A 13483-nucleotide genomic window follows, 5' to 3' on the forward strand; every position below is an offset into this window, starting at 1 on the left:
TCTTTTACAAATCAAACATTCAGAAACAAAGTTAGATATATCAGTGTCCATATGTGGCCAATAAAAATCTTCAGTCAATGTACGCAAAGTAGATATGATACCTCTATGACCTTGATATGGAGGACAATGAATCTCATTCAAAACAAAAGATCTGAATAGAACTGTAATACATAATCTTTTTTCATAAAACATGAATCCATCATTATAAGACAGTAAATCAATAGAAATCCAGTTATTTTCAACTAATTTATTCCAATCAGCATGAAAAGTAATGTCCTGATGATAAGTATCTTTTATAGGAGTTAGAGAATCAAATGATATAACAGAAATATTATGAATGGTGGGTCTTCTACTTAATACGTCGGCCACTACATTTTCTTTACCTGGTTGATATTGGATAATCGGATGAAAACTCTGAATAAAGGCTGCCCATTTGATATGTCGGTCAGATATTTGGGGTTGGCTACGTAAATGTCTAATACTTTGTTGATCAGTCTTAATCATAAACTCAGAACCCATTAAGTAATGTTTCCATTGTCTTAAAGCTTGTACCACAGCTAATAATTCTTTATCATATGTGTAATATTTAAGTTCGGAGGGTTTCGGTTTACAACTAGAATAGGCTATGGGATGATTATCTTGCATAAGTACGGCTCCTATTCTAGATCCACTAGCATCAGTAACTACTAAAAAGAATGGTCTATTAAAATCAGGTAGTTGTAATACATGAGCATGGGTTAATGCATGTTTCAATAAATCAAAGGATTTCTGTTGATTATCAGATCAATGATAAACAATACCTTTCTTTAAAAGTTTAGTCAAAGGCAAAGCAAGTAATGAAAAATTTCGCACAAATTTCTTGTAAAAACTAGCAAGACCTAAAAAAGATCGTAACTCATGCACATTTTTAGGTATAGGCCAGTTCAATATTGCTTCTATCTTCTTAGGGCCAACCTTAATACCATCTGATGATACGATATGACCTAAATATTTAATTTCTGTTTGAAAGAACTCACTTTTTTTCGGATTAGCATACAATTGATTATCTTTCAACAACTTGAAAACCAAGGACAGATGTTCATAATGATCTTTCTCATTTTGACTAAACACCAAGATATCATCAAAGAATACAATAACACAATGTTGATATTTCAAAAATATACGGTTCATCATTCTACTAAATGTAGTAGGTGCATTAGTCAATCCAAAAGGCATCACTAAAAATTCATAATGACCAAATTGTGTTCTAAATGCAGTCTTGAATATGTCAGACTTATCTAATCTCACCTGATGATAACCAGATTTAATATCTATTTTACTAAATATGACAGAACCTTGCAGTTTATCCATAAGGTCATCGACTCTAGGAATTGGATATCTATTCTTTACTGTGATCTTATTTAAAGCACGATAGTCAATGCACATACGATAAGTATTATTAGTCTTCTTTACCAACAAAACAGGTGCACCAAATGGAGAACTACAAGGTCTAATCAATCCTCTATTTAGTAATTCCTCAACTTGATTTTGAATTTCTTTTTGCTCTATCTGGTTATGCCTATATGGTGCTTTACAAGGTGGTTGTGTACCAGGAATTAAATCTTTTTTGTGGTCTTCTGGACGTGAAGGAGGTAAACCAAGTGGTAGATCTTCTGCAAAACAGTCTTTAAATTGTGCAAGAAATTCTTTATGCCTAGGGTGCATATGTTTTTTTTAAACTTGCAGTTCATTTATCCAAATTAGATAAGATTTACTACTTTTGCGTAATGCACGTTTAGCTTGAGTATGAGAAAGCAGTGGAAAAGCATTAGATGCATGCATACCATACAATGTAATATGTTTTCCTTGAAAATGAATATTAATTGAATGTGTGGAATAATCTATATCAGGGTTATGCTGATGACGCCAAGGCATACCTAAAATAATATCACTGGACTGTAATGGTACAACTAGAAAATTCATTCTTTCAGTGTATTCACTAATTTGAATTTCTAAGTCATGCACCTCTTGTGTTCCATTATACCTTGTGCCTAAGAATGCTGCTTTAATGCGATAATGCGTAGGAACAATTTGTAATTTCAATTCTTTCAGTAACTTTGCAGAAATAAAATCATGAGTACTACCATCATCATGCAAAATAATCTTTTCTTTTCCATGCACTAAACATTTCATTGTCAATAAAGAATGTGGAGTTGGCATACCTGGTAAAGTATCTGAAGGAGTAGTAATGTCGTCATCATCTTCCGTGAAATCAGACATTTCTTCATGTTTTTCATCTTCCATTGCTCCAAGATAGTTGATATGGACAGGTGGCTTCTTCGATTGGCAATTGGCTGCTAGATGTCCAGGTTAGTGGCATTTATAACACACTATAGGTTTGGCTTTAGATACATTGTTTGCAATGACAGAAAGTCTAGGAATATTAAGATTTGGCTGTGAAATTGGCTTGGGGTTTTGATTGGTATTGGATGGTAAAGCAGATGGTTTTGCCCAAGTCTTACGGAAAGATGATGAAGGAAATCGACCTTGATTAAATCTTCTAAAATTTGAATTGAATTACTTAGATCCATAGTTACCATTGGCTTGAAATTGCTGTGGACGCTTGTCTCTTCCTCGAAGCTTGTCTTCAGTGTCATGAGCTAAAGAAATTGCGTCTTCAAGAGTTGCAGACTTGAACATATTGACTTCAGCGTAGTAATGCCCAAGTAATCCAGACATATACTTGCGCTTGTGAGTCGCTTCAGGTACGTCTTCAAGCATGCGTAACTGGAGTAATGCATTTCAAAAGCGTTCGTTGTACTGAGGAATGGACTCACGATCTCTTTGCTGAAGAAGGTTCCATTGCTTTATGGCTTTTTCATGGAATTGTGGAGGAAGGAAATCCTGTATAAACTTCTTCTTGAAATTCTCCCAGGTAGTGGGACATTCTATGCTCTTACGAACCACGGTCCACCAAAGAGATGCTCTATCTACTAAATGATTAGTGTCACACTTGATTTTATCTTTTTCTGCGTATGTTTCCTCATGAAAGTAATCATGAAACTGACTGATGAATGCAAGAACAGTTTTTCCCTCTCGAGTGCCATTGAAAGTACGGAATTTGAAATTTCTTTTACTTATCTTTGTTTCTTTGCGGATGGATTGAGCTTCGAGAGTCGCATCGATGGTACGTCGGATAAGATCTTCAGATTGTGGCTCCCCTTTGTTAGTAGTTGATCTTTGTAAATTAGCCAACTTGCCGAGCTCGTCGTTCTTCATGCAACTGCATCATAATTAAATCCAGCTTTTGCTCCATCGTAGGTTCAGGAAGATCGCCTTCAGCCATTAAATCATCTATATGTGGTTCCATCATCCTACAAAACTTCAAAAGACCTCACACTGTCAAAATCCAATTAGCGGGATGAGCGTAGCTCAAGTTTGGGTATACAAGGCTTATATATTTTTGTGTGTGGCTTTCACAATCTTTCTCTTTGGCTATTGCGGAATTTGTAATCTTTGAAAAATCTGCGTTTTGACCTTCTGCGTGTGCTGAAACTGGTTCAGCAAGTTTGCGTATGCGAACAGTACCTTCCAGAGAATAACTTTGCAGTTTGGTACTTCTGCGCAGGAACAATGCTTCTAGGAGTTTTAAACAGAAGTGAGTTTTGACTTCAAGTTACTTGCCAGACTTGCAAAGTAAGTAATTTTTGACTTGCAGAATTTAGACTTGTAAACTTTGTAGATTTTGTGTAACTTGACTTAGAGTAGTAAGCTTTGAGCTTAATCAGCCATGTCGTCGAATTTTAGGGGAGAGGCCGTTTTTTGACGCCGCGAAAATCACGCTGATCTCCTCCTGATGCTGTCGACTGAAATTTTTGAAGCTTTTAAGCTTCTTTAAGCTTCTTTAAGCTTAATAAGCTTTATATTAAGCTTTTATGCTTATGAGTTTTGAAACTTATCTCTCTGTATCCATGACTTGAGGAAGAAGATGTAGGAGTGGTCCTCCGCCGTTGCAGGCCGGTCCTTCGCGATTAGAGGCTGGAAACAGAGGTTCTTGACCGCCAGGAATCCACCCGTATCGACCGTTTGTGATGAGATTGACCGTAGAGCTCGATCGTTCCAGGAGCTCCGCCTTCGCACAAGATGGGTAGCGATTGGAAGCTCTCGATCTCAGCTTCGCTCTGATACCACTGGTGCGTAGATCGGATGCCGTATACTTGCGTAGTGAATGCCGGAAGGTCCCCAAGAACAAAAGAACTCTACTTTTTGCACAAAACTCAAGGTAAAAAGCATGCACGACATGAACAAGAGACGAATTGGGTGCAATCTTTCCCCATGCCTTGTGTGAGCGCTCCACAAAGCATGTATTTTATGTATTAATCATCTTCAAGCTCAAATAATAGCCCAAATTATAAAATAGCATGCTTTTGGCTTTTGAGTTTGCTTTAGCACAAAATAGAAATAAAGCTAATGGGCGGCGCCCAAAGAGTCAGGCATACCCAATATAATGTCCAAATACAAATATCATAATCGTGCGCCCATGCGCATACAAAATAATAAATAAATATCCAACGCCTCAATAAATAGGCGCGACAAAATATAGGCGCCATGCCTAAGGTATGCGCCCATCAAAATATAAGTGATAACTCGAATACTCGCTATCCTCCAATGCTTTCTTCCGCCACTGCTGCTATCTCTACACATCAACTGAAGCATTCACAATTGTTAGTAAAATAATACAATTAAACCGACAAAAGTGAATACCTAGCAGTCTTCAGCTACATAAATAAATCAACTGGTTAGAAATCAATCCTAACCTTAATTTATTACGAGTACGCACTCTAAACTCGTAAACGTTTATTAATTTAATATGTATTTTGCGGAATCACCCGCTATGGAATCACCCATGTATACACTAAATTAATGAAACGCCCGAAAAGGATAGGCGTCCCCATCAACTTCTCGGACAAAGAATCCACTTTGTGTATGAGTCCCGGTCATCAAAGTTTACGGAATCCACCGTAAAACCTCATGGAATCCACCGTGGCACGGAATCCACCGTGAAATATGCCTCTTGGCATCAGATGTATTTGAAGGGTTGCTGCCTATTACATTTGGTGATTCAGCTGGAGTTTCAGCAAGTGAACTCAATGTTCAGCCAGCTACTCCTTTGGAAAATGTAGAAAATGAGCCATTGGCTGATCTGAATATTCAGCAAAGTGTTGAAACGGAAATTCAGCAAGAGCTTATGCATAGTCAGGAGGCAAGACAAATGCCTAGATGGTATTTATAGACTATGAAAGATAGTCATTTGGATGCATCCATGGCTGGTCGTACTAGAAGGCAAGCTCGTATGCATGATATTGCACATACCATGGAGTTCGTCATGGCAGCAAGCACCCTCGATGATGAGGAGCCTGAATGTTTTGAAGATGCACAACAGAGTGTGTGTTGGGATGTAAAGGTCCTTTATTCGCCTTCGTGTATTTTACACGTGTATTGTTATGTTGTACATGTGAATGCAACCTTACGGGCCCTAAGTATAAGTACATTTTATTCTTTGTGTACCAACACATTGTTGGTATACCCAAAATCGATTCGTCACTCTTACTCACACTCTTACTTACACTCTTACTCACACTCACTTGCTCACTTCCTCTGCTGCAAATCTTCACGCTTCCGCTACCCGCGCACTCCAACAACTGGTATCAGAGCTTCGGCAAGGTGTGCGCGCTTCCCGGAGCCCGTGCGAGACATCTTCAGTGTTTGCTCGTGCGAAATACACAGGTCGTTTTTGACTTGGCAAGCTCGCACAGGTCGTGTCTGACCAGTGATAGATTCGCACAGGTCGTGTTTGACCAGCGGGCTCACACAGGTCATGTCTGACCAGTGACAGCTCATAGGAGTGGTCGTGTCTGTCAGGCGACGGGCTGACGGGCAGGCGCAAGGCTGCGTGGCATCAGGCGGCAGGCGCAAGGCTGCGTGGCATCTGATGGGCAGGTGCAAGGTTGCGTGGCATCAGGCGATGGGATGACGGGCATGCGCAAGGTCAACGGCTGCAGATTCGACACGTTTTTCTTCCTGAAATTTTTTAAATTTTTCTAAGGTTTACTGCAAGCAGCCCCTTTGCCACTGACGAGAGTTCGCGTGCGCAAGCACAGTTCTCAGATTTGGGCAAATTTGAACCTGGAAATTTGGGGCTTTTCCCAGATTTGATGCTGTTAATGCTTGACAGTGACATCTGTGTCAGAAATTGCAGACATTGTGCGCATTGACCTCAATTAATTTGGGGATTTTTCCAAATTTGTTGAAATTTTGCTCATTCGAGTAAAATTTCTTGGCATTGGACCAAGAAAAATTGGGGCTTTTCATGTATTGATGTAATTTTTCTTAGCTGAGTCAGTTTGGCTGACATTTGCGTACATTTGGACCTGGAAATTTGGGATTTTGTGCAGAATTTGATAAATTTCTGCATTATTTTCCTGTGCAGTGGCTGGTTTATGTAAAAACAGCAGAGGATTATTGCTGGTTATGCAAGAACAGCAGTGTATTTGCTGATTTAGCTTGTGCTCTTGCAGTTCAGTGCATTTACACTTGTACTTGTGATAAAAATAGCTACAACTTCTTCCAGTTCTGACATTAAAAGTTTGATGGAAATCAAGCGATTTGATGGTCAGGGCTTTGATCTTTGGAAAGATCGTATGCAGGGCATACTGTTCTTAAAGGATTGTGAGGATGCTTTGCAAATGGATAAACCCGCACAAATGTCTGAGGCGGATTGGGCCAAAGTCAATAAAAAGGCTGTGGCTTACATAAAGATGGGTGTCACTCATGACATTTTGACAGACATTAAGGGTTTAGACACTGGTCATGCAATATGGGAGAAGTTGAAAACTACCTATGAGATCACCACACCTGTTAATCAGGTGCATTTAATGCGCAAGTTGGTGAATATGCGGCTAGATGAGTCCAAGCCTGCAGCTGAGCACTTGAGTGCATTTACTGGCATTTTAAATCAGCTCAAGGATGCAAGTTTGGATTTTGATGATAAGTTGAGGGCGATCTTTTTGATCATGATATTGCCTGACTCTTGGGAGACTTTGGTTGTTTCTGTGAGTAATAACCCCAATCTCACATATGATGGTGTGAGGGGTTCGATCTTGAATGAAGAAATTAGACGTAAGTCTAGTGGAGAAGGCAGCAACTCAGCTTATAATGTTAGAGGCAGGGCTGAAAAGAAAAATGCAAATGCTGGACAAAGAAGCAGGAGCAAGAGCAAAGGAAAAGAAAAGAGTGATGTTACATGCTATCAGTGTGGTCGGAAGGGCCACAAGAAGCCTGATTGGAGGTATTACAAGAAGGAACAAGAGAGAAAGAAGAATGCAGGAGACAAAAAGAAGAAAGAGGAAAAGATAGATGCATCTGAGGCAGGCAAAGGCAAGGAAAAGGCCAATGTGGCCTCCAGTGTTGTCATAGAGGAGCTCTCGGATGCAGAGGCTGATGTATTATGTGCAGTGGATTATGATGCCCTTGTATGTCACATGCAGGATATGCAGATCACTAAGGCTGATGTGATTGATGTACTTTTATCAGTTGATGATGGTGTCACTCAAACTTGGATTGTAGACTCTGGTGCCTCTTTCCATGTGAGTCCATGCTTGGAGTGCTTTGCTACTTTCGATGCAGGCTATTATGGCAAGATTTACCTTGGAAATAATCATGCTTGCAGCATTGATGGGATTGGCACCATACACTTGTCTTTGGATAATGGGCAAGAACTTGTGTTGAAAGATGTCAGATATGTGCCTGGCATCAAGAAGAGTTTACTATCTGTTGGACAGCTTGACTTGCATGGTTACACCACACTGTTTGGTGGTGGTTTGTGAAAATTAAAAAGGGGTTCTATGCTGATTGCTAAAGGAACCAAGAAGGGCACTTTGTATTGTCTGCACTGTAAAGCTTTGAATGGCAAGTTTCTTGCAGTTACTGAAATTGGCTGTCATTTGGAGTTATGGCATAAGAGATTAGGCGATATGAGCCAGAAAGGACTTGATGTCCTTACCTCTTTGAAGAGGGTTGATGGAAAAGGCTCTAAACTTGATTTTTGTAATGACTGTCAGTTTGGAAAGCAAATGAAAAATTTCTTTTACTCTGGTGTCTCCCGTAAGTCAAATGTCTTGGACTTAGTGCATTCTGATGTATGTAGCATGCCTTTGAAATCGTTGGGTGGTGCTGCATACTTTGCCTCTTTTATTGATGATTGTTCCAGGAAGATTTGGGTTTATTTGTTGAAAAAGAAAAGTGAAGTGTTTGCTGTTTTTAAAACTTTTCATGCATTCGTGATCACTCAGACAGGTAGAAAGTTGAAATGCTTGAGAACTGATAATGGGGGTGAGTTCACATCTAATGAATTTAAGTCCTTTTGTGACTTGCATGGGATCAAGAGGGAGCTTACAGCCCCTTACAGCCCTTCTTCAAATGGTGTGGTTGAAAGATACAATAGGACCCTATGTGAGAGAGTGCGGTGCATGCTGTCCACTGCTAATCTCCCTCATGAATTTTGGGGAGAGGCACTTAAAACCGCGGTTCACATTTGCAACCGCTCTCCAAACAGGTCCTTAAATAATGGCATCCTTGAGGAGGTTTGGTCTGGCAAACCGGCCTCATATGACCATTTACAAATATTTGGCTGTGATGCTTTTGTGCATGTTAGAGATGAGCTGAGGAATAAACTTGATCCGAAATCCACCAAAGGCATTTTCATGGGCTATGGTGATGAGGGTGAATTTGGCTATAGAGTGTGGCTACCTCAGTCCAAGAAAATTGTTTGCAGCCGTAACGTTGTGTTTAATGAGGCAAAGTTGCTGAAAAGTACTTTAGCCTCAGATGAAGACATGAAAAAGGTGAAATTTCAGAATTCGCAGCCACCTATTACTTCAAATGATGAGCCTCATGGTGCTGTACCACAGGCTGAAACTGATGATCAGCCGGTTATCTTTGAGCCAGATGATGATGGACAGCAAATAGAAGCACAGGGAGGTCATGGACAGCAAGATAGACTTGCTGATTATGAAAATGCAGGTGCTGGAAATGAAAATGAAGGTGCTGTACAGCATGAACAGCATGCTGAAAATGGCTTACAGCAGCCAATAAATGCTGAAAATAACATGCCTCCAGATGTAGATCCGATTCCTGAGAATATAGATCATTGGGTACGCAGGTCTACACGCTTAAGAAGGCAGCCACATAGGTATGACCCCTCTTTGCATTATGTGATGCTTATTGATGAGGGTGAGCCTCTGACATATAAAGAGGCTAAGTCATGCAAATTTAGCAATAAGTGGGAGCTAGCTATGCAGGAAGAGATGAAATCTCTGTATGCTAATGATACTTGGGATCTTGTGTCGTTGCCCAAAGGAAGAAAGCCTCTTCCAAACAAATGGGTTTACAAAGTAAAGACAGTTGATGGGAAACCCAAGTACAAGGCAAGATTGGTTGCCAAAGGGTATGCACAGAAGGAAGGGATTGACTTCCAGGAGGTCTTCTCACTTGTCGTGAAGATGACCACACTACGTGTGCCTGTACCAAATGGATGTGAAAACAGCTTTTCTACATGGTGACATTGATGAGGAGATCTACATGAAACAGCCCGAGGGTTTTGTAGTTCCTGGAAAAGAGCAGTTGGTATGTAAACTAAAACGCAGCTTATATGGGCTGAAACAAGCACCACGGCAGTGGTACAAAAAGTTTGACACTTTTATGCTCTCTCATGGGTTTACACGCAGCCATGCAGATCATTGTTTGTATATAAAAAAGGATACAGATGGCAGCCCTATCATACTTGTTTTATATGTGGATGATATGTTGCTAGCTGGGAAGAGAAAGACTAGCTTGGATGCCCTCAAAGATCAGCTGAAATCAGCTTTTTCCATGAAAGATTTGGGGAATGCAGAGCATATATTGGGCATGAGGATTCGTAGGGATAGAATGCAGAAATTGCTGTTCTTATCTTAAGAAAAGTACGTTGAAAAGGTACTGGCCAGATTTAACATGGCTGAAGCTAAGCCTCTCGGAGTACCCTTACCTCCATACCTTAAGCTTAGTAAAGCCAACAGCCCAAAAGATGACATGGAAGCCAATGCTATGAAGGGAGTCTCTTATGCATCAGCTTGTGGCTCTCTTATGTATGCTATGGTGGCTACTTGTCCAGACATTGCTCATGCAGTGGGAGTTGTCAGCAGGTTTATGTCAAATCCTGGCAAACCACATTGGGAGGCTGTTAAGTGTATTCTTAGATATCTGAAGGGTACACAAAGAAAGTGTATTTGCTATGGACAGGGTGCACTTAATCTGCAGGGTTATTGTGATGCAGACATGGCAGGTGACTTAGACACTCGCAGGTCCACTAGCGGGTATGTCTTTACAGTTGTTGGAGGGGCCGTCTCTTGGTGCTCCAGGTTGCAGAACATCGTAGCACTGAGTACTACTGAAGCTGAATACATATCGGCTACTGAAGCTTCTAAGGAAGCTATATGGTTGAGCAGACTCGCAGAGGATCTCGGCATGTCTATGAGTACTCCAGTGTTGGGATGTGATAGCCAGAGTGCTGTGTATCTGGCTAAAAATGCCATGTATCATTCACGCACAAAGCATATTGATGTGCGATATCACTTTATTAGACAGATTTTGGAGGATGGTCTAATCACATTGACCAAGATCAAAACACAGGACAACCCTGCAGATGTTCTCACTAAAAGTCTAGGAAAGGCTCAGCATGAGCATTGCATACGACTAGCGGGAGTTGGTTAAAGGTTCACTCTGGACCTTTAAGTGGGAGGTTGTTGGGATGTAAAGGTCCTTTATTCACCTCCGTGTATTTTACACGTGTATTGTTATGTTGTACATGTGAATGCACCCTTACGGGCCCTAAGTATAAATACATTTTATTCTTTGTGTACCAACACATTGTTGGTACACCCAAAATCGATTCGTCACTCTTACTCACACTCACCTGCTCACTTCCTCTGCTGCAAATCTTCACGCTTCCACTGCCCGCGCATTCCAACACAGCCTCACATGTGGTGGAAGACACGGCCCGATACTCCGCCTCAGTAGACGAAAGGGCTACCGTGGGCTGCTTCTTGCTACTCCATGAGATAACACCGGCACCCAAGGTAAAACAATAACCTATAGTAGACCGCCTGTGGTCCACATCACCAGCCCAATCTAAGTCGCTCCAACCTGCAAGTACAAGATCTGAACCAACTGTGCCTGCTGGATAATGAATACCTAAATCAGATGTTCCCCTCAAATACTGAAGTATTCTTTGGGTAGCCTGCCAATGCACCGTCTGAGGTTCACTCATGAACCCCGCCAAGAGCCCAACAGCAAAACAAAGATCAATACGAGTGTTGAGGAGCCAAATCAATGATCCAATCAACTGACGATAGCGGGAAGCATCCGCCATGGGAGAAGCTGAATGGGAAGTGGCCTTCCAGTTCGGATCCATAGGAGTAGAAAGGGTTCGACAATCCTCCATCGCAAAAGAAACCAAGAGCTTACATATCTCTGCTGAGAGATGAAGATCCCCCTCTGAGACTGATAAATCTCATGGCCCAAGAAGAAATGGAGTAGACCCAAGTCCGTCATCTCGAACGTTTGATATAAAGCTGCCTTCATCTCTTTGACCTTCTGTGCATGATCACCTGTGACAATCAAATCATCAATATATAACACAAAAAGCACACAACCAGCCTCGGAAGTGTGTACATAAAGCTGTGGATCGGCCTTAGAACGCCGATAGCCCAACCGTGACTGTAGGAACGAGTCAATCTTCTCGTTTCATGCACGCGGAACCTGTTTGAGGCCATACACGGCTTTCTTCAATCTGTAGACTTTCCCATCTGAAGATCCAAAGCCAGGAGGCTGCTCTACATAGATCTCCTCCTTCAAATCACCATTGAGGAAGGCCGACTTCACATCCAACTGGTAGAAGGCCATCTCCTATGGCCAGCTAAGGCAAGAACAGCTCGAATAGTCGCCATACGAGCAGTGGGGGCAAAAGTGTCATGACAATCAATCCCTGGGCGCTGTGCAAAACCTTTAGCAACAAGGCGAGCCTTGTGCTTGTCCAAAGAACCATCGCTAAGGTACTTGGTCTTGAAGACCCATTTGATGCCAATCACCTTCTTATTCGGGGGGCGAGGCACGAGATACCAAGTGCCATTCCTCTCAATAGCCTCCAACTCGGCTTCCATATCTTTCTTCCATGGTGCGGACTGTAAAGCCTCCTTCACGGAGGTGGGCTCTCGATCCTGTATAACACGGGTCATCAAACAATAGTTAGAGCAAACAGGCTCTATATAATGTGCTTGGTGCCTCCGTGATCGCCGCGGACCATCCTGCGGTCCCCACTCCTCAGGGACCCCCTCGATCCTTGAATCACGGAGTGTGTCACGGGCCCAAAGAGGAGGAGGGCAGACCTCTCCTCGTCTCTCTCCAGCAGCTGAAGACTCTGGGATATCCACCGATGGTAACTCATCGGGGTGACCGGTGGAACAATAGACTCTGTATCAGAAATAGAATCGGAATCAAAAGGCGTGGGCTCCAAAGGAACTGTTGCAGGAGCCCAACTCTCCCCTGGATCTCCAAGAATGGGATGCTCCTCACCCGCTGCTATGGCCGGAACCTCCACAAACCGCACAACTCGACTGGTGTACACATCCCGCTTGACGGGATCATACAGATGATAGCCTTGGGACTGAGAGTTGTAGCCAACAAACACCTGTCTTCGGGAAGCTGCTTTAAATTGATCACGATGAGCCTTGGGAATGTGAACATAGGCATCACGCTCAAAGATCCTAAAATAAGAAACATCGGGCTTAGTTCCAAAGTAAGCCTCAAAGGGTGTCATTCCATCAACGGCCGAAGTGGGGGATCAGTTAAGGATGTGGATGGCAGTAGCCACAGCCTCGGCCCACAGAAACTGAGGTGTCTGTCGGTGCTCCATCATGGTGCACGCCATCTCGATCACACTTAGGTTCTTCCGTTCAATAATGCCATTTTCTTGAGGAGTGTTGGTGTTAGCAAACTCCTGGTGAATGCCCTTATTTGCACAAAAACGAGCAAACTCATTAGAGACAAATTCACCACCCTTGTCGGATCGCAAGGTTTTCAATCTCCGTATTGATCGGTTCTCCTCAAAGAGAAGCCAATCCTTGAAGTGGGAGAAAGCTTCTGACTTTAATGCCAAGAAATAGGCCCATGTCATCTTGCTGTAGTCATCTGTAATCAACATGAAGTACAAGCTTCCTCTCAAGGACTCGTTCCTCATAGGGCCACAAAGATCTGTAGATATAAGCTTCATCGGTGAAGTAGACCGCCGCGAAGCGTTGTTGGGAATTGCATCCCTATGCTGTTACCCACGAATGTAGGAGACACATGGCTGCTGGCTCACCACTATGTCTGGCAACCCTCGAACAAGCTGTCCACGTGACACCCTCCG

The 13483-nt window shown here is 42.2% G+C and overlaps 1 protein-coding gene and 1 pseudogene across 2 annotated transcripts in view; both read left to right on the forward strand.

The window, feature by feature from the left end:
* Positions 1-13483, forward strand: part of CKS (Nucleotide-diphospho-sugar transferases superfamily protein) — a 108635-nt gene that overhangs the window by 24263 nt on the left and 70889 nt on the right. The gene's annotated exons all lie outside the window — the stretch shown is intronic.
* LOC148018758 (uncharacterized) overlaps positions 7053-13483 on the forward strand; it is a 40077-nt pseudogene continuing 33646 nt past the window's right edge.

The sequence above is a fragment of the Lygodium microphyllum genome, chromosome 20 (assembly GCF_053477565.2).
Source record: "Lygodium microphyllum isolate KBCC chromosome 20, Lygodium_microphyllum_v1.1.10, whole genome shotgun sequence".
NCBI classification, from domain to species: Eukaryota; Viridiplantae; Streptophyta; class Polypodiopsida; order Schizaeales; family Lygodiaceae; genus Lygodium; species Lygodium microphyllum.